At 41.2% G+C, this 22,250-nt stretch overlaps 1 long non-coding RNA gene across 1 annotated transcript in view; it reads right to left on the bottom strand.

Annotated features, from left to right (window-relative positions):
* Nucleotides 1-19,606: 19,606 nt before the first annotated feature.
* LOC129459847 (uncharacterized) overlaps nt 19,607-22,250 on the bottom strand; it is a 68,738-nt gene continuing 66,094 nt past the window's right edge. The window contains exons 3-4 of the long non-coding RNA XR_008650088.2: nt 20,619-20,684; nt 19,607-19,718 (exon numbers count right to left, since the gene is read on the bottom strand). This is a non-coding gene — a long non-coding RNA (uncharacterized lncRNA). The remainder of the gene's footprint in view (nt 19,719-20,618; nt 20,685-22,250) is intronic.

Here is a 22,250-nt window from a genome sequence, read left to right as displayed (position 1 = left end):
TGCACTGCTCTTTTCTCCAGCCATGTGACAGCAATGAGAAAGGCTAGAATAAATTATCAACATATTTAGAGATTACAGGGAAACCAAAAGCCCAGGCTTTACCCACCATCGACCCCACCCTGGAGCAGGAGCCCAGCTTAACTGAAGGAGGACTGGACTAAATAGAGGTCAAAGGGCAATCAAATGGGTGACCCTGCCTATGTAAGAGGAGCCTAGAGGAGAATTGGAAAGGTGAGGGGCAGGGTTCCTGGCCAAGAAACAGATAGAGAAGCATAAATAAAGGCAAACACACATTATTCAAGATTCCCAACCATTTGCATAGGTAATCAAGAGTGAACTCTAAGCCATTTGGTTTTGTTTGGATGGCCCTAGAGGAATTCCAGGCAAACAAACAAATATAAGTCTGGGGATCTCTAAATAAAACCACCTGCAAGAGCTACCAGGCCTTGGGAAACAATGTAGAGCTTTGAATAGAGGAGGTAGACACCGATGGGGGTGGCGGGGAGAGGCATGTACATCATTTCCAATGTTATCTTGGAGCTGACATGTTTAAAGTGTTAGAACTAGTCCTTTTTTTCAATGGAGAACATTTTTAAGTCATTTATATCACAGACGGTTCAGCGGCTCTGATTGGCATGCGACAGCTAAATAGAGCCTTCTGTTCAGCCTGCTGTACTCCAAGACACCCCCACACTCTGTCCTCCTAAAGCCCATCGCAGAGGCCTGCAGTTCTCCATCACCAACAGCAACAGCCAGCACCCCGAAAGGTTAAGGCTACTCAAACCAAGAATGCCAGATGCTTTTACTGCAGAGGCATAACAGCAACAGAAACTGTGGATACTATGAGTGCTGTTTGCCAAAGATGCTTGCTGTCTGCCTTCCAGGCACAAGGTGGATTGCACCTCCTGGCCTCCGGGTGATTGAGTGTGTCCATGGAACTAATTCTGGCCAATGAATTAGGAGCAGAGTTGCAGTGCCACTTCCAGCCAGGAGCACTTAATTGCTAGGGCAAGACGGTCCAGAGTTATCTTTACTTCTGCCGCAGCAACTGGCAGCGTTTGAAACAACTACTCTTCGAGGAACATATAGCTTGAGCAAGAAATAAACCATTATTATTTCAAGTCACTGAGATTTTGCAGTTGTTTGTAATGACCTTGCCTTTTGTGACAGATAACAATTAACTTTCATCCAGTGCTCTTTTCCAAGCACTTTATATACGCCAATTTAATTCTATCAATAACCCTTTGAGATAGCTACTAGATGAAGACATTGAGGCAGAAAGGAGTTACGTAAATTGCTTAAGATGGCATAGCTAATACAGAAGGTAAAACTAGATTCAGGTGCAGGAAGCCTGTCTCCAGGGCCTGAGATTTAAACTGAGCTGTGCTGCCTCTTGAGTAGTATCATGCATTTTAATATGATCACTGTGACAGGCTTTAATAAAATTGCTCATCATCAGAAACATACACATCAGAAACTAGTAAAAACATATCATCATATCAAAGTCACCATATGCTACCATCAAGTTTAACTCTTGTTTACAGTTAATTGCAACTTTTTTACAAGGAAGAAAAAAATGGCATTTGAAATAATTGCACCCCAGATGTCATTACTTGAGTCACTAAGTTGCATGACAATTTTTAAAAGGTAAGAGCTCACACATGAAATAAATAATGCTTAATCCTATAAACTGTATTATCTGCAAGATCTGAAACTGCTCTCCCTGCTTTAGAATTATACCTAAACAAATAAGCAAACAAAAACAGGAACTGGAAACATTATCTATTTAGCATGTTTCATTGTAGATTAAACAGATTTTATTCCCTGTTTCCTGGTAATTATATATAATTAAAAAGCACAGAGGAATGTGCGTAAAAGCACAATGAAGTAATAATCATGTGAACAGTGTCTTATTTTAACTCACCGCTGAGGGGAAGTTGCTTTTATTCAGATTAATTTGTGAAAGGGCTGATGAGAACAAGACAGAGTGAGACAGAAGGGACCGTGTTCTTTCAAATTGCTCTGCTCAGAAAACACAGTTAATGAAATACATCTAATTGCACAAATGCTTCAGAAGGCATTATTACTGAGTACACCTTAAAGGTTATGCTCTCATGTAACAGCTTTTTCTTTAGGGGAAAAACTCTCCTATTTTTCAGAACCTGTGCTGGAATCGGATGGACTCAGCTCAGTGTTCTATAGCAAGGCCTAGCTTAGTAGCGATAATGCTCCGGGGCTGAGTTCAGACTCTTTATGTAGGCATCAGCTTCAGTACCATGCTGCACCTCACATGTATGGATTCCCCAGAACCAAGACAAGTATGGAAATGTTGACTCTGCCAATTAGGTCATTTATTTATTTAAAAGCAATGTAGGGGACATCTACTGCACATATGGTGTTGAGCTGGATGCTAGGGGCATGCACATTATAAGCACATTAACACCCACTGAAAGCTTACTCCACATTCGGCACAGTGCTAAGCACCTGTACTATATCAGTGAATCCTGGCAACAACTCTAAGAGGTCGGTGCCATTATTATCAGTATTTTTGGATCAGGCAGGAAACTAAGGCTTATTATGCTAACACATCTAGAATGGATACAGTGATTTAAGTGTTCACAAAGAAAATAAAGCATGGGAGGAGAGTAGGAAGTGCTGGGATGATTACGGCCATTTCAAATAGTGTAGCCAGGGAAGGCCTCACTAAAAAGTAATGTGAATAAAGACCTAAAAGAATTGAGGAGAAAGCCTCAGAGATCTCTGAAGGAACGGCATTGCAGGCAGAGACAAGAATGCATAAATTCAAAGGCCTTGAGGTGGGAAAGTGTGAAAGGCACAGTAAGGAGGTCTTGCAGCTGGAGCGGAGAAGTCAAGTCACAGGGAATCCATGAAAGCAGAAGGAGTGGGGCCATGTAGATTGTTGAAGGACTACTGCTTTTTCTCTAAGTGATAGGGGAGGTCCTCAGAGCATTTTCAGCAGAGGAGGATCATGATCTGAGGACAGCAGAATCACCCTGGCTGCTGTGTTGAGAATACAGTCATCCCTCAGTATCTGTGGGGGACTGGTTCTAGGATCCCCCTCAGATAACAAAATCCACGGATGCTCAACCCTTTATATAAAATGCATAGTATTTGCAGGTAACCTATATACATCCTCCTTTATACCTTACATCATCTCTAGATTACTTATAATACCTAATACAACATAAATGCTGTGTAAATAATAGTCATATTTTATTGTTTAGAGTATGAGGACCATGAAATGAATTCTGCACATGTTCAGTACTGGTGCAACTATCCATTTTCTCCCCAATATTTTCCATCTGGCAGTTGGTTGAATCTGCCCATGCAGGGAAGATGGGCCTACTGTAGACTGAAGGGCAGCAAAGGAAAAGCAGGGAGACTAGTTAGGGAGCCATTGCCATCAGCCAGGCAAAAGAGATACAGGTCTGTCCCAGGCTGGCAGCAGTGGCCATGTAAAGGAAAGGCCAGGTCCTGGATATGTCTAATCTTAAAGGTGGAAACAGCAGGATTTGTCACAGATCATATGTGGAGGGTCAGAGAAAGACTGGGGTCAACGATGGCCCCAGGCCTTCGGTCTGGCAACTAGAAGCATGGAGTAGTCTTACTGACATGGAGAGGACAAAGCACAGCAACCTTGGAAGCCCACGTTGAGGCATTTAAGTTTTAAATACCCATTAGACAACCAAAGGGAAATGTCAGAGATGAACAGTCCTGAGATAAAGAGACAGAGCAGAGCTAGAAATAACATTTGAGTGTCGTTTGCATAGAGATGGCATTTAAATCCGAGGGAATGAAAGAGACCACCAGGGAGCTGAGTGTAGAGAAGAGAAGATGCCCAAAGGCTGAGTCTTAGGTCACGTCAACGTTTCAAGATTGGAAGATGAAGAGGAACCAGCAAAGAGGATGAGGGAGCAGCTACGGAGACAAAAAGAAAACCGCAAGAGTCCAGACCACTGACCTGGGAGCCGACTAGCCTGGAGAAAAATAACATTATTCCAGCTCTGCTACTTCAGTGGTGCTTTGAAATAAAATGAGAAGACAAATGTGAAATCCTTTGATAAAGTTAAAAATCATTCTATGTCTCCAAGATTCTCAAGAACTTCCCAAGTGTGTACGCAAACTAAGTATATTGATTTTTTTTAAAAAAAGTATACATATTTATTATAATGATTTAAAATGTATGAGTTTAAACAAATCGATCAAACCAAAACATATGAAGTAGAAGTCTACAAATAATAATATATTTCAAAATACTGAAGTTATAAAGCCCACCAAGTTTCTTAAACACTGTTGAGTTTCCCTGCATTCTCCAGCTGTTTGATTAATCTTTCGGTGCCTGTGGAAAATTAAAAAGAAAAATATTTGCCTTTCATGGTCAGTATCATCCCAGGATTTAACCTACTGTCTGTCTACAAGCTCTGGAGAATTAGAAATCAAGAATGAGACTGCATACACAATACCCGTTATAACTGTGATGTCTTGAATCTAGTGACTCTTAACCTTGCATGATATCTTTCATATATTTAAGACTTCTATTTTTAGAATCATGATATTTATGTCTATTGAACTTAGAACTTATATTATTCTAAGAGTTCTTAGGTAATGATGATGACAGACATTCATTCACTTATTCCACAAAAATAATAGAGAGGCAGCCTAAGGTAGAAATTCAGAGAATGGACTCTAGTCACTTAACAGTTTCTCCATCTATAAAATAGAGACAAACATAAGACTTACCTCCTAGGCTTGTTGCAAGGATTAAATGAGTTAATATTCATAAAGCTTTCAGGATGGTGTCTGGCAACATGGTTAGTGCTCTAGGAGGGCTCACTACATAAGAGGACATATTTAGTGGATGCCCACTGTGTACTTGATACTGTCCTAAGCACTGAAGATACAGTGGAAAACAAGACCCATACATGTGAAGGTGGGGATAGAAAACAGACAAGGAAATAAATGATATAATCCTAGAGTATGTTAAGTATTAAACAAAGACATGCAACAGAGAGTGATTAGGAGCGGAGAGAGGTGGGAAAAAGCCTTTCTCTGAGAAGAGGCAATTTGAACACTGGGACCAGAGCACCCAAATGCACCAGGCATGTGAGGACTCAGAGTTAGAGGATTCCCAGCAGAGAAAACCACAAAAGCAAAGAGATACAGACATGAAGCCAAAATAGCCCACTTGATCTCAGAAAATAAACCATCCAATTTAATGTGGGGAAGGCATATGAGTCAGACAGGCAGAGCCAAATTAAGCCATTCAGGAATCAGGCAAGGAACATACATCCAGGCAGGACCTCTTCACACTTGATGCCACAATGCAACGATATATTTAAATTCCAATGGAATTAATCTGCAAATTGTAATGGCAGGATTCAGGAGTAGGCCCCTTCTTTCACCGACTTACCCATCTCCTCATTAATATTTCATATAATCTTCTTTATACTGTCTTAGAAGCAAGCAAGACAACGGACAGGGAATATTTCCCCCTATATGAAATGTTTTTGCTACACTATTTTGTCATACCAGGTGTCAACCACCTGGCCTACTGCCAAATCCACTGTACTATCTTAAAGGGTCCATCCTCATCAGGTTATTTTCATAAGCAAATAAATACATCATAAATGACAAATGCTAGGTTTTCTCTAAAGGAAAAATAAATCATTTATCTCTAGCCCTGGTCCCAGTCAGTATTTTGCCCACTTATTTTGTCTTATTTTGCCCACTTAGACCTGCTGCTTCAAGTCCTTTCTGCCATTGCTGAAGAAATGACATGAATTCAGACAAAGGAATTACCTGGTCCAATTTTGTCTATCTGAGAGTCCTCAAATGCTAAGTTAACAGCCACCTAGGATCACACAGCTAAGGAAGGCTTCCTGCCGCTGCCTCCCCTGCCTTTCCTGCTGAGCCTGATGGATGAGCTTGTGTCTTTCTGGCATCCCAAGCCCTTCGCTTTGTTTCAGTTTTGACAACTATGGACCTTGCAGAGAAGCCAGCCAGGTTTGGAAACCAGTTTGGTCCTGACAGACCTGCACAGCGGGAACTCACCTATATATGCAGTGATCTGGGGCAGTGCCTGCCTGGGCACTAGAAAGTCAGACCAGGTTTCCAGAGAGCCCTAAGGGCAACCAGTCTAAACAGATACATCAATCTGCTCACTAAAGAATAAAGCTGGCTCTCCCAGTGTAATTACAGGCTGGTTGATTTATTATTCCAATCTTTAGTGCATGGCAAGGTTAGTGTTATTTGTGCCAGTTTATGGTATTGGGCCAAAACATGAAATATCAAGTTAATATGATTGGTTCCAAGAATGGATTTGCACAAAGATAGCTCCTGCTTATGCCAATGTGTGTGCAGGGATTACACCACGTGGCAAAGCCCTTTTGAGAAGGAAATGACAATTCTTCATATATTCAGAATGATTTAATAGCTGGCGAGCTACTGCCAATCACCTGGGCTACTGCCAAATCTACTGAAATATCTTAAAGGGTCCATCCTCATTAGGTTATTTTCATAAGCAAATAAATACACCATAAATGACAAATGCTAGGCTTTCTCTAAAGGAAAAAAAACAATCATTTATTTCTAACCCTGGTCTCAGTCAGTATAAACATGCCAAACCCCACAAGGGAGAAGAACACTTTGTAAGAAGTTGTGGAAGGCCATGTGAGATCATGGTCCAAGGACACTGGCTTTGGAATGGCAGAGACCAGGATTAGAATCACAGCTCCTTCACCTGACAGCTCCATGTTCTTCATCAAGTTTCATAACCTCTACAAACCTCGGTTACCTCATCTGAGAAATGGGAATGGTATGTTGTTACAGGGAGTAAGTGGCTCCAGCTCAGTTACCTGGTACAAGTGAGGCGTTCAATAAATCAATGTTTCTCAAAACGACGTGGGTGTGATGATAAATCTTCTAGATTTGGAAGTTCTCTATGGAACATTTTTACATTTATGTTTACCTTTCAATCAATTTAAAAATTAATATAGCCATATTCTGGATCAGCTGAAAGATCCATTTGGATTCAGTTTGGGAACTCAATTCGTAACCTGTGTTTATGATTACATTGGTACCAGATGGTACTACTTGAAGTGTCATGAGCCAGAGAAAATAGAAGGAAATCAGAGTTGATATAAAGGAAGTGTTTATGCCAAGTGAAAGCCCAGGATGCTTCAGGTTGTGCACATAAATGTTCTAAGACTTTAGAACAGAGAAAAGTGGTATAGGAACTGAGTGAGCTCACAGCACTGGTCCTACTGGCACCAAGAAGGCAACATGTCTGCACCATAGCAATGAGCAATAATTAAATACACTAAACAATGCTTGTCACATTTCATCAATATATAATTGTGAATTTTATTGGTTTTGTTTTTTTTTTTTTTTTTTGAGATGAAGTCTCGCTGTTGCCAGGTTGGAGTGCAGTGGCATGATCTCGGCTCACTGCAACCTTCACCTCCCGGGTTCAAGCGATTCTCCTGCCTCAGCCTCCCGAGTAGCTGGGACTACTACTGGCACACACCACCACGCCCAGCTAATTTTTGTATTTTTAGTAGAGACGGGGTTTCACCATGTTGGACAAGATCATCTTGATCTCTTGACCTCGTGATGTGCCCGCCTCGGCCTCCCTGTTGTCTTATTTTTAACATATAAAATTATTTCTATGTTGTGGTCTGCAAGTAATAAAGCATTTGTTTTTAGGCCTTATAAAAAAGGAGAGACAGATGTAGATATATAACATATAGATGTAAATCTTTATGTTATAAAGTACTTGTTTTAGGTCCTGTATATTTAAGTAAAGATAAAAACAATTTTTAACAGTAGATGTTCATGCAAATTGTTTTCTATAGAATGAGTTCATAGATTATTCAATTTTCAGAAACCCAGCAATAACTGGTCACTGTTGGTGTAATTATTATGAAGGAAACGATATTCCTTAAGGAATAAATGGTCATATTATTTTGACTGTAAAAGCAGGCTATAATATTTGCATATGCATTATAATTAACACTGTGTTGGAAAATTATGTCCAGAAAAAATGACAACAATATAAAGGAATATACTGAATAATAGCTGTTACACTTGGGTGATAAAACTGAGTGGTTTTTTTTTCTATTTTAACTTGGCTTTAACGGACACAAATTTTATAATTCTAAAACATATGTCTAGGGTGTAAGCAGAGTGAGAGTGTAACTTGCAACTGAACCGAGCTGATTCCTGACCCACAACTGCTGGGCTGGGGAAGCCCTGACATCCTAGCCCTCACATCTCTGCGGCCTCAGTCCCTGGTTTCAAGAGGCTCCTGCCCTGAACACTTCAGATCCCAAAATACTCCCCTGGTACCTCCAACAGATGTGATTTATAAGGCAAGTTTCTGTCTTCAAACGCTTTTCCGGGAACCCTGATTCTTGTTGGTACTGGGGAGTTCCAGGAACGCTCTGCGTGGCAGTGAAGGTGGTCACCTCTGTGGTCTTCCCCCTTGGCAGTTCTCCACGGCCACCTTTGGCAAACGGTGCAATGGGGCTCTGTTGGTTTTCTTGTCTCTATAGCACAGCACCTTTTTTGGCCGCCTCTGCCTTCTTTCTGGCATTCTTCCCCCAAGCCTTAGTCATGGCACCATGCCCGTGCCAGACCTTCTGTGGCTGGGCTTCCGATGTTGTCTGCCACCCCTCAATACTTTCCTTGGATGATGCGATGGGAAACACCGACCTGTGCCAGCTGCACTCTTTAAGTGACTAAGGCTAATCTGGTTGCACAAGACATATTACACACACACACACACACACACACACACAATCATACATTACATACACACACAGGCACACACATTTTAGTACTCAGCCTACCCTAAACCATATAAATCTGTATCTTTGGAGGTGAGCCCTGGTATTGGCATTTTTAAAAGTTCCCCAGGTGATTCTAATGTACAGCCAAGGCTGTGAACTGTCAGGTCAATCGCAATCGCAGCATCCTGGAGGCCTGAGAACGCACACTCTGAAACCAACGACCTGGAATTAAATCCTGGCTCTACCACAAATCTGCTAGCTGCATAACCTTGGGCAGTTTAATTCACCCTGTTCCCTCTGTTTCCTTATTTGTAAAGTAGAGAGGATGCTGATAACAATATCTCCCCATAGTGTTGATGTGAGGATTAGATAAGACAATACATACTTAGAAGAGCCTAGCGTGGCGGGGCACAGTGGCCCACGCCTGTAATCCCAGCACTTTGGGAGGCCAAGGCAGGCAGACTGCTTGAGGTCAGGAGTTCGAGACCAGCCTGACCAACATGGTGAAACCCCATCTCTACTAAAAATACAAAAATTAGCCAGGTATGGTGGGATGTGCCTGTAATCCCAGTTGCTCGGGAGGCCGAGGCAGGGGAATTACTTGAACTGTGCAGGCGGAGGTTGTAGTGAGCCGAGATCGCACCACTGCACACCAGTCTGGGTGACAGAGTAAGACTCTGTCTCAAAAATAAACAAAATAAAGAATAGCCTAGTACAGAGCTCCATACAGACTGGTTCCTCTCTCTTATTGGTAATTATTTTTACTCAGCATCATATAGTCACCTGGTTCAGGAAGAACACCAGAGTGGCAGCTTCAGGAATACAGAACAGGAGATTTCCTCTCAGGGCAGACTTTGTAAAGGTCTTGTTTCCCCTGAAACAAGATCCAATGAAAGATGTCGTGTCCTAAACGTGACCATTGCTGCTCCCCAGTCCCTACCAGGTGCTGCAGCTGAGGACACCCGGGGAGTGTCTGCTGCATCATCATCAGTGTGTGCATTTCAGCAACACTTGCCTGGATCTCATCTAAGAGATCCCAGAAGCTTTAACATGTGACTCTGACAGAAGCTTTGAATGTAATTACCAAAATCCATTTCTGCAGCTTGCTCACAGGTGGGCCTGGTTGTTGCAGGCCCATGGCAGCTGTTTGAAGCCTTTGGCACCCTCTCCCTGTCCCCGAGGGGGCTGTGGGACCCAGGGGGTTTGCTCATACCTGGACTGGCTTTTTCCTTCCCTCCAGTTTAGTAACCCTTGCTGTAGAATAAACGCCCTCCCTCGCTCAATGTGCTGCACACCTGTTAGTGTTTGTTTTTCACTGACAGTGTTGATTTAGCATTGGACCCAGCAGAGGATGTGGTTACAGGGCTATGATAAGGGCTCAGAGCTGCTCTGTGGACAAGAGGAAAATGTCAAGTTGGGTAATGAAAACTGAACCGCCCTGTGCTCTGACTTAAAAATATCTTTACCAAAATTATGAAAGCACCACAAAAACAAAACAGAAAATGAACTCTCTCTCTCTTACCCACACTCAACCATCCCAGAAAGTAGTGTGGCATGTTGGAATTGGTACTAAACTCAGGGGCAAGAGTCCTATTGATACTTTCAGCTCTTTCAATGCCTCATTTTCCTCCTATGTTCTGTGAATACTTCCAGCTCTCTCTGCACCATGAAGGGAAGGGTTTGAATGCGCTAAACTTTATGGTCCCTTCTGGTACTCCACCCCCTTGCCCATCACACAGGCCAATGTGCCATCTCCCTGATGCACAATGTGTTCAATTACTGAGCACAAACCATGCAACAGGCGTCGTGGGAATTTCTGGGAGAGAAGGGAGATGAAGCAGACACGGTCCCTGGAAGCAAGTATGTAAACAAATAAGCACAACCAAGGGATTCATAAACACATGCTGGCAGAATGTATGTATAGGGGTGGCTGGTTTTCACAAATCAGGATCAAGAATTTTTTATAAAGAAGGTGATTCTTAAGTTGAGTGTCGCGTAATGAATAAGTACTTGCTGAGGCAGGGTGGGGTGGAAAGGGCGGTGTTAAAGGCAAAAGAAAGGTTCAACAAAGGCTGAGTTGCAACGCAGCTTGGTGGGCTGGAGAATTGCAGGACTCTCTGAAGAGTCAGGAGCCTAGATTGTGAGGGGCGTGTGTGTGTGTGTGTGTGTGTGTGTGTGTGTGTGTGTGTGTGTGTGTGAAAGAGAGAGGGAGACAGAGAGGAGGAGAGGAGGAGGAAGAAATAAAGAAAAAGAGAGAGAAATGCTGCTGGATACCAGAAGAGATGAGAAATAGCAAGAACCAGATAAAAAATGTATGATAAAAAATGAGTTTAGAGTTTAGCCTACAAACATAGTGAATCTAGTGACAGTTTTAAGCAGTTTTAAGAACGACACTATCATATTTAGGACCCATGGAAACTTCATGGAAAATAGTTATATATGGGAATGATTAAGAGATTAGACTAGGTTCTTGTCTCATTTGTCACTTTTTCTTTACACTGTTAGATAACAGATGTACAAGCAGTGGTATAATCCTATTTCCTTGCTTATTTCTTAAGTGACAGTACTCGAAGCTTCAGGACATAAGTTTACAAGTTGTTGGCTTTAGTCTTCAGGCTTCTTTTTTATGCCTTTTCCATTTAGACAATGTAAATTAAGAAATTTCCAAAAAGCTTTCCAAGATTAATTCCATTGTATTCTTACCACTCCATCATCCTCCTTTCTCCAACTATTAGGGATTTTTCTTCTGCCTTTTTTTTTCTTGCCTTGATTTTTATCTCACACATGGATATAAAATTATCATGGACATTTTATAACTCTATAATTTCAGTATAGTAAAGGCCACTAATATCTAAATGACTTAAAATAATATTCCCACACACTTAGCACATGCCTGGCATAGAGCAGATGCACAATTAGAAGAAAGCACATAGGCTGTAGGGTCAGAACATACAGGGGTTTCACTCTGGCCAGGTCATTTCATCATTAATGGTTCCCAGCAAGTCATCTTACTCTAAGCCTCAATATCTTCATCTGTAAAATGGAGCTAATAATATTGTTAAAGTCCCTATATATAAATGCAAAATCCTGATCCTCCTACAGATATAAAATGAGCACATGCTAAAGATATTGTTTAACAGGCAAATGTTAAATTTGGTTCAAAGAAGAAGTAAAAAGAAACACAAATTTATAGAAAGGAATGTTGAAATGAGTTTACAAATAGGCAGAAACTGGCTTTTTCTATTGCGAGGGTTAAGGGGTGGAGAATTAAATTTAACTCCATTTGGATACTATATATTTATATATATTACAGATGAGAATCATTTTCATGTAGGTTATCTATAACCATCAAAGGTAATGAAAGGCACCAAGTCCCCTGTAGAATCAGAATGAGATAAACGGGAAAGGTGAGTGCTGAACAATGCATGGTTTTTCATGGAAGCCAAGCTGTTCTGTGTCATGCCTAGTTGGCATCCTAGGTTGCTGGGAGGATTTAAGCTCACATATGTGCAGCACCTTCATAGTCTGTAGAATGTACCAGTTGCCCAGCAAGTAATAACTGGCTTTGTTACTATTAATAGAATCTATGGATGAAAATTACTTCTTGGGTAAGGTTTTACTCAACCAACCAGAATGTGTATTCTTTTATTGCTATCATCTAATAGTGTGCAGTAGACTCTCCAGCACTGCTTGATACTCAGCATTAAATGACAAATTTATATTAAGGAAAATATTCTGATGAAATGTGAGATGGCTTTTTAAAACAATTAATGATTAACCTTCTGAGTTAGAAGAGATGATGAGGGCAACTAAATGGCTGCTGCCATCACACTCTGTTTCTGAAAGTCAGTGGGCCTTGGGTCCTATTGCTGGAAAATGATGGTAGTTGAACACAACGCTGCTACTTCCCCTTCCCATGAGAGACCAGTGTGAGTTCAGCTTAAAATGAGCATTTGCTTTATTCTGCTTCTAAGTCCTTATTCAAACTCAACTCTCACTGTTACCAGTCAGATTTGCCCACTCTGCCTTCTATGACATCCCAGCAGCATTTTCTTCGAGGAACCAAGATCGGTTTATGATGTCACTATTGTTGCCAGCAGTTTGATTCTGGATGCAGACTAAGACAAAGAAACTTAAGTTTTTTGAATTCACCTCACTTCAAGTGATAAGGAAGCAAATACAGAAGGAGAACTTTGGAGAGCGAGTGAAAGTCTCTCTCTCTTGTATGTGTGTGTGTGTGGGGGGGCGGGGTGTGCCCATGATTAAATAGCAATATGAAAAACAGCTACCCAAAATTTAAAATGATGTTCCTCGCATAAAGCTGAAATAATTTTTCTGGTGAGAAAAGGCACACTGGGATGAGATAGGAACAAAAAGTTGGGTATACGTTGGAACTGCTTCCTGTTTTAGTGGTTTGGACACAAAAGTGGTTCTACTTGCCTGTTCTTTCCTTTTTTCTTTTTGAAAGCCTTTAATTTTAGAATTGTAACAAAAAAAAAACCATCCAATTTTACTTAATAGTAGACTTGGCTTCTAATAACTTCAAAAGCTAGGGAAAGATAGAAAAAGTGCTTTTGATTTTCTAAGCTGGACCGAGTTTCTGGAGCCCCAACCTTCCCATACCCCTTCGGGCATCCTACTTGGTACCTGGGAAAATGCTGACCTAGAGACAGACTTAACTTATTCCACCCTAACTCCCATAGTTGCTGTTAACTTTTTTGTGCATTGAAAGAGCTCTTTTGACTGGAGACAAAAATGCTGTGAGAACAAGTATGGGTTGAGGTGGTGGCAAAGGAGTATCTTTGATCAGAAAGCAAACCTCAACTGTGGGTAAAGGCAGGACTAGCCTTTTCATTTAGGGGATTTCTACAATTATGTTGTAAGTTCCTGAGAAAGACCCATTCTGCCAAAAATAACTCTGCTTTGCCAGAGGATGCCAGAAATTCCACAATTTTTAGTTCAGTGACTCAAGCACCTGTTAATTTGCAAGGGTGCACGTATTCAATTCTTCCTCAAAGGCAGATGTGATCATCTAGTGATTCTTAACCCTTCTGGATTATGGATGCCTTTGAGAACTTGAAGAATTCCATACCCCAGAAAAATGCACACATGAACATTATGAGTTGAACTTTTCTCCCATTGCAAACAACAGAAGCTAACTCTGACTAATTTAAGCAAACAGGGGATTTAATGGAAGAAAATTGAGTGGGAGAGGAAATGGAGCTGCTTTAGGCACTAGATAGCAGGAACTAGTTCCTAGTGGGCATACTTTCTTTGTGTGCTGTCAGTGAAATGAATCTGACCAAGCTATGTTTTCCTCTGGCTGTTAGACCATCAAGATTTCCCCAGAGGAACTCTGGCTCAGCTTAGACCCCCAGCCCCTCCATGGCTAAGGAGGTAAGGCTTGTTGGCTGACATGCCACCAAGATAGAATAAGATATGGAGAGGAGCCAGCCCCTAAAGGAGAAATCAGGGTCCTGGCATTACCAGGAGAGAAGGAAATGATGCCGGGCAGGCAAAACAATAAATGCCCAATAAGCACACTCGCTCACTCAGAATTCTGCATATTAGGTAAGCGGGGGAATCAGAAACCCCAGCTCTAAAAACTGGGGTCAAAAAGCCACTGATTAGCTACACCCTATGACCAATATTTAAATGCTCTACACAACATATCCTATTTCCTGAGAGTATGCTTGTTATTAGAAAATCTGTAGCATCACTCAATCTGGGGGATTATTCCACACACAGTAGGTCTCCCTTAATCATCTTCTTTAGGACTGGAATGCCAGTGATGCTACAAAACCATGCCCCTGGGCTTGACTTCTGATTTCCCTGGTGTGAGTGCAGCATCCAGAGAAACCCATGATGGTAGGGGAGAGAGAGTCTCTTCCCCATCTCAGCAAGATGTCACATGGATCTAGATCTGAAGTGGCCTGGGAGGTATGCTCCAAGGACCAATGAACACACTGTGTTCAGTAACTGTGCTGTCAGTGAAATGAATCTGACCAAGTCATGTTTTCCTCTGGCTGTTAGACCATCAGGATTTCCCCAGAGGAACTCTGTTCGGCTCAGCTTAGACCCCCAGCCCCTCTTTGGCTAAGGAGGTAAGGCTTGTTGGCTGACATGCTACCAAGATAGACTTCTGATTTCCCTGGTGTGAGTGCAGCACCCAGAGACACCCATGATGGTGGGTTTCCTCTACTACTAATTGGAGCACATGGCTAGGGAGAGAAATGAGCTTTTATTGGATGACTTACCCATTTCAGACCTTTACAACTCGGTTCCTTAACAGATGGTGCAGATACCTTGCGAAGCCCATTGTGATTTTCCCCTTGCCTGCTTCTCCAGATGCATCTCAAGTGCCTCTCACTCTCACACACTCATATTCAGCCACATCGCCTCCTTTTAAACTCCTTGTCCTGCTAGAAACCTCAGGGTTTTATCACATATTGTTTTCTTTGTCTGATGTGCCCTTCCCCAGCTCCAGCTAACACCATCTTATTTTTCTTATTTATGGAAGGGTAGAGGCTCCATCTGTCTCATTTACTTTTGTAACCTGAGTCCCAGGCCCATGTTAGGTAATCATTATATGTATGTTGAATGAATGTTGTTCAGCATTGTACAGAAGGAGAGGCGCTTTCAAGGATAAATAGTAGAAAAGAAGTGAATTAAGTTAGTAAATTTAGAGATTGATGAGCATGCTGATGTGTGTAGAGGTGGGAACAGATATATAACATAAGACACTGACAGAATTGTAGAATAGTCCATTCTTTCAACTTCAGGAATGAAGGCAAGAGAGCCAAGAAAGTACATGGAATACGGCCAAAGATAGTTAAGGTTTTAGATAAAGCTGAAAGCTCATGTATCACTTTTGGTTGCCTTGGCAACAGAACCTTCATCTCATGATAATGATATTATAATATGATGAAGCAAATACAAATAAATAAACACCTTATCAAAAATGGAGCCACAAATGGTCTAGTTAACTTCACCTTTGAGGATAATGTAAGGTGGAATCTTAGAAGGGGTTCTATGCTGCAAAGAATGCATCCTAGGACTTGAGTTATGTATAAAAGGGTTAAACCAGGCCATGGAATTTGACAAACAAAATCTAAAATGCATATGTGGAAACACATAAGGCCATGATCAACTATGATGGTTTTGAATAACAGAATAAGTTATGGGACTTGCCCTATATTTCTGTCATCTTTTAACATCATTATGCTGTGGAACAAACAACCACAAAGCCCCAGTAGCATAGCACAATAAGCATTTATTTTGGCTTATTTTTTCTTTTTCTTTTTTTTAGATGGAGTCTCGCTCTGTTGCCAGGCTTGAGTACAGTGACGCGATCTCGACTCATTGCAACCTCCACCTCCCGAGTTCAAGTGATTCTCCTGCCTCAGCCTCCCAAGTAGCTGGGACTACAGGCACACGCCACTACGCCCAGCTAATTTTTGTATTTTTAGTAGAGATGGGGTTTCACCATGTTCGCCAGGATCGTCTCAATCTCTTGACCTCGTGATCTGCCCACCTTGGCCTCCCAAAGTGCTGGGATTACAGGCATGAGCCACTGTGCCCAGCCATGAGTATAAGGTTGGTATTGCAGTTATGGTGTTCTGAATCAAGTGTGGCTATTTTGACTCTGGTCACTCACATAAGCAGCTGGTAGGTTGGGTGGGCACTGGCCAGTCTAGGATGGTCTTAGCATGGATGGGCTCCACCCTGCTTCATGTGTTCTTTCAGCACACTTCAGCCTACTAACCTGGGCTTATTCTCATAGTGGAGGCAGAGTTCCAAAAGAGGTGGGAACATGTAGGGCCTTGAGGCCTATGTCTGGAACAGGCACACTGTCATTTCCATCACATTCTTTGTAGCAAATTCAGCCCTGATTCAAAGGATGGAGAAAGAGACTCAACTTCTTCATAGTATGAGCTGTAAAGTTATATTGCTAAGGGCATAGATCCAAGTGGGCCATTAATTTTATCTGTCAGTGCAATTAACCAACCATACCAGAAATCAACTTATTATAAAGCTATAGTAACTAATTCAGTATGATATTGGTGTAGAAATAGATAAGTAGAATAAGGATATGGTATTATGACCCAAAAGAGACTCATATGATAATAAAATATCATAATGACAAAGAGAGTGTTGCAAAGTCTCTGTGGGGAAAATGGTAGACTATTTAACAAATGGTTCTATAACAAGAGGCTCTCCATATTGGAGGGGTGGTGGGGGAAATGGTTCCTTCCCTCACATCATGCACAAAAATTAATCTCAAGTTTATAAGATCTAAATGTAAAAGGCAAAGCTTTAAAACTTTTAGAAGACAATATACTAGAGTATCTCTACAGCTTGACTGTGGGGAAAGATTTCTTAAACAAGATACAAAAGGTGTAAACTATAATTAAAACATAGATACATTGAATTAAATTGTAATTTAAAACTTTTATGCAAAAAATTTCCTTAAAGTGAAAAGAGAGCTCCAGTCTTCAGGAAGATATTTATAAAGCAAGTAATTGAGAAAAGGTAGTATTGAGAACTAACAAAGAACTTTCAAAAGTTAATGAGAAAAAGATAAGTTACTAGAAAAAATAAACAAAAATAAATGTGCAAACGAAGAGGAAGTACACAGAAGAGGAAACCTAAATGGCCAATAAGCACATAATATAATGATCAATCTCATTAGTTAGTTATTGGGCAAATGCAAATTAAAACCGTAATAGGCCCTGCATGGTGGCTCAGGCCTGTAATCACAGCACATTGGGAGGCCAAGGCAGGTGGATCACTTGAGGTCAGGAGTTCCAGACCAGCCTAGCTAACATGGTGAAACCCCTGTCTCTACTAAAAATACAAAAATTAGCCAGGCATGGTGGAGGTCACCTGTAATCCCAGCTACTCCAGAGGCTGAGGCAGGAGAATCGCTTGAACCCAGGAGGTGGAGGCTGCAGTGAGCCAAGATCACACCACTGCACTCCAGCCTGGGCAACAGAGTGAGACCCCGTCTCGGAAAAAAAAAAAAAAAAAAAAAAAAAAAACATAATAAAACATAATTTCACATCTTTTAATTTGCCAAGGATTATGCAGGTTGGCAATATCAAGAATTAATGTGGAGCCACTGGAACTCTCATACACAGTGGGTAGGAACTGAAATTAGCAAAACTACTTTGGAGAACAATTTGGTAATATCTAGGAATCTAGGAAAGTTGAATATGCACATACCCTATAACCCAGCCATTCCATGTCTATATCTTAGAGAAAGTGTTACATATTTTTCTCAATCCATGCATGAGAATATATATTGCAGTGTTATTTGTAATAGAAAAATGGTAAACATCCTAAATGTCTATACATAGTATGGATAAATAACACTGGCATAGTCATACAGGGGAATATTACACTACAGTAAAAATGAATGAACTAGAGCTAACATAGCCACACATGAAAAACACTCACAAGTATAATGTTGGATAAAAAGCAAGTTACAGAAGGCATATGCAATATGATAACAGTTTAAGACCCTATTAAACCACACCATATTGCTTAAGAATACACACATGTATAATAAAAGCATAAAGATATACATAGGATGATAAAGTAAAAATTCAGGATAATACTGCAAATCACCTCTAGGGAAGAGGTCAGGTTATAAAGAAGAGAAGGTAATTGGGAAAGGTCTGCAGGAGGCCTCGACTGTATCCATAATGTTATATTTCCTAAGCTGGGTGATATAACATAAGTGCTTTTCTGATATTAGTCTCCATATGCTATTTGTATGTCTGATGGTTAATTTTTAAAAATAAGTGAATATTTAAGAGTCTTGCTTTGAAAAAGAAAGAAACAATGGGGCTGAAAGAAGAACCTAAATAACGTTAGAATGTTAACACCTGTCTATAGGCATCTCTGGGTCTCCTTACTCCAGCTCCTCTCTCTAATCCACATGACTTGTTTGGAAACATTAAAGATAAATAGGTTTAAAAGAATGGTTAAGTAAGTTTGAGGAATGCTGGGTAAAACAAAGCTAAATATGCGCTCTTTTCTGCAATACTTGTCAGAGTCTTTGAAATGCTAATGGCACTGTGAATCTCTGAGTAGGAGAGAGAGTCAGCAGTGTTTCTCCCCTTTAAGTCCGGAACCATTTTTTCATGCGGCATCTCAGGGCAAGGGTTTTCCATGAAACACATTTTGGAAAAAGTGCCCCCAGACGTTTCATTTTCCTGTCACCAGCCTCTATCCCCACGTCTCATCCTGCCCACAAATTCCACTTCCTTATCAAGCCTCATGTCTTTGTCATTTCGTTTCCATCTTTCAACAAGCATAGCTTTCCCAGGCTTTTGTCTTTCACGAAGGCAAAATGGCGCCGTGAAAAGAGCACTCAGCTATAAATCTGTGAGCAATCCTGGCCTCAGTGCTTCTTAGCTGGGGCACCCAGGGTGGGTTATTTAATTTCTCTGTGCCTTGGTTTCTGTCTACAAAAGGGAGAGAAGAATTAAATCATTTACCCCATAGGAGAGTTGTGAGTATTGAGTTCATACCTACATAGTGCTTTAAACTTTTTATGAACTTACAAAGTGTTGACTAGATTTATATAATAGAGAGAAAGTAATAGTTTACCTACCCCAAGTGTCTGCTTTTGGAGACTCCATTAATTTCCCAGGGCTGCCACAACAAACTGAGTGGCTTAAGCAACAGGAATGTATTTTTCTCACAGTTCTAGAGGCTGGAAGTCCGAGATCAGGATCGGTTCCCTCTGAGGGCTGTGAGGAAGAATCTGTTCCCAGCCTCTTCCCCAGCTCCGGGAGGCTTGTTGGCAGCCTTTGGTGTTCCTTGACTTCTGCTGCACCACCTGATCTCTGCCTTCATCTCCACATGGCGCTCTCCCTGCATGTCTGTCTCCAAATTTCCCTTTTTAAATAAGAACACCAGCTCTATTGGATTTGGGGCCCACCCTACTCCAGTATGACCTCATCTTCACTAAATATGTCTGCAACGGCTCTATTTCTAAATAAGGCCACACACATTCTGAGGTGCTAGGGGTTAGGACTTCAACATTTGAACTTTCAGGGGACACAATTCAGCCCATAACAAAGACCAATTGAAATCATATCTATGAAAATGCTGTTAGATTCCTGTAAAGAGTTACAGAATATAAGATTCTGCTTTTGTCACAAATGACCACATCTTAAAGCATCTAGTAACACTTCATTGGAGCATACAGCCTGTGCACCTGAGACAGCTTTTTGGAACAACATTGAGCAGAGTTTGTCCAGGGACTCTTTAAAGTGCGTGCTTTCTGTTTGGTTCTAAATCTATTGCCAGTAATTGATTGTTTTACCTCAACTAACACAGAAAAGTCCATCTTGTTAAGAATTACTCGATACATGGGGTTTGCATATAAAAGGAGCTACTGCAGTATGCAGAGAGATTAAATAATTTCTTGGAGGCAAGAGCTCCATGAAATTTCTCAAATTAGCTGGGCCATTCCATAGTGAAACTACGTGGTGAATCTAGCTTTCCTCAGGCGCAGGCTTGTGTTATGCCCGCTGGCCCCATGCTTTCTTCAGGGGACACTTCTACAACATTGTTCCCTTAGAGAAGAATTCAGAATGACATTAGGCCACTTTGAACCTAGTAAGACTGTTCATATCAAAATGACTTTTCAATATGGTTAAGGTGAGGCAGTATATAGCACAGTAGTAAAAAGCATGAACTCTGACGTCCAGCTTCCTGGGTTTACATCCTAATTCTACCCATGGGATCTTGGGCAAGAGACCTCAGCAACCGTCACCCAATAACCATACTCACCTGATGTGGCTGCTATGAAGACTGAATGAGATAATCCATGAAACAGAACAGTGTCTGACACACAGGCTGCTTTCAACAAATGGTGGTTATTATTACTCTCAGTGTAATGACAGGCCCTCAGAAAAATCACTTTGAGATAACCTCTTCCTTTTAAATTGTGAAAAATAAAAACAGTTATCCCAACCAACACAATCACTTCCAATTTTATATATTCTAGTTCCTGTGGATATCTACCTGGCATATGAATATAATGTACTGTGCCATTTGAATGTTGGCAGTTTTTATGTTCCCAAGCGGTTGTTCTTAACAGCTGTATTAAATTCAATTAAGTTACTATACTGTGTTAGGTCATTCTTGCATTGCTATAAAGAAATACCTGAGACTGGGTAATTTATAAGAAAAGAGATTTAGTTGGCTTATGGTTCTGCAGGCTGTACAGAAAGCATGTTGGCATCTCCTTCTGGGGAGGCCTGAGGAAGCTTCCAATCAGGGCAGAAGGCAGAGGAGGAACAGACACATCACATGGCAAGAATGGAGCAAGAGACAGAGAGAGTGGCAGGGAGGTGCTACACACTGTTAAATGACCAAATCTTGTGAGAACTCAAAAGCGAGAGCTCACTTATCACCAAAGGGATGGCCCAAGCCATTCATGAGGGATCTGCCCCCATGATCCAAACACCTCCCACCAAGCCCAACCTCCAACACTGGGGATTACAATTCCACATGAGATTTGGGCAGGGACATACATTCAAATCATATCATACGCCACCTTTTACCTAACAGTCCTCCTATGGTTTGATATCTGGACTTTGGGGATTTGTTACTGATTAATATCACTTTGTGCAAGCTAGTGAGCTTTTTCCCCATTAAAACCGATAGACCAGGGCAATCTCCCCCAAACTTCTGCCTAAGTGTCTTTGCTTTAGTTTAGCCCTCCTCCACTGCTGTTTTGACCTAAATTACCTTCCTCATAATCTATTTCCCCATATCTCTGTTCCCCAAAGTCTAGATAAAAAACCACAGCTCCATTATTGTTTCTTATTCTCCCTTTGCAGATTCCAGGCTCCCCGTTCTGTTCCTTGCTGTGTGTGTCACCGTGGATCTATTTGTTACTCCCCACAACCCACCCCACCATAGAGCTCACAAGCCCCTTCTAGGGACATCAAACCGGGTAGACCAAAAGAATAGCGCCATTTGGCATCCCATATGCTCCCCTTCCTATACTGGGTATGTTTATAGAGTCTAAAAGAGAAACAAAGCATCTTTTTCTTTTTTTGCCCACCAAACTCCTGCTCAGCCTTTATCACTAGGCTCAAATGTACCAATGTCTGTGAAACACTTTCATTTCCCCAGCCAGGGCTCACCGCTTCATCATACTAGTCCCAGGGCACTTGCTACATATTTTAGTATCCTCAACAATGAACAAAGATTACACATTGAACATGCTCAAAAATGTGTTTGCAGATAAGTCAGTTATGGAGAGAGCTGTATATAAGAAGTTGCAAACTGCTTCAGTTGCCTGTTTTGACAGGATTGAATGAGATTATAGCAAAGGCTTGGGAGTCGGACACTTTGATTTGAATATTAACTCTACAATGTGCTTGTTAGGAAACCTTGGGAAATATAAGCCAA

This window comes from Symphalangus syndactylus, chromosome 13, assembly GCF_028878055.3.
Source record: "Symphalangus syndactylus isolate Jambi chromosome 13, NHGRI_mSymSyn1-v2.1_pri, whole genome shotgun sequence".
Classification (NCBI taxonomy): Eukaryota; Metazoa; Chordata; class Mammalia; order Primates; family Hylobatidae; genus Symphalangus; species Symphalangus syndactylus.
This window is presented reverse-complemented; position numbering and strand designations above follow the sequence as displayed.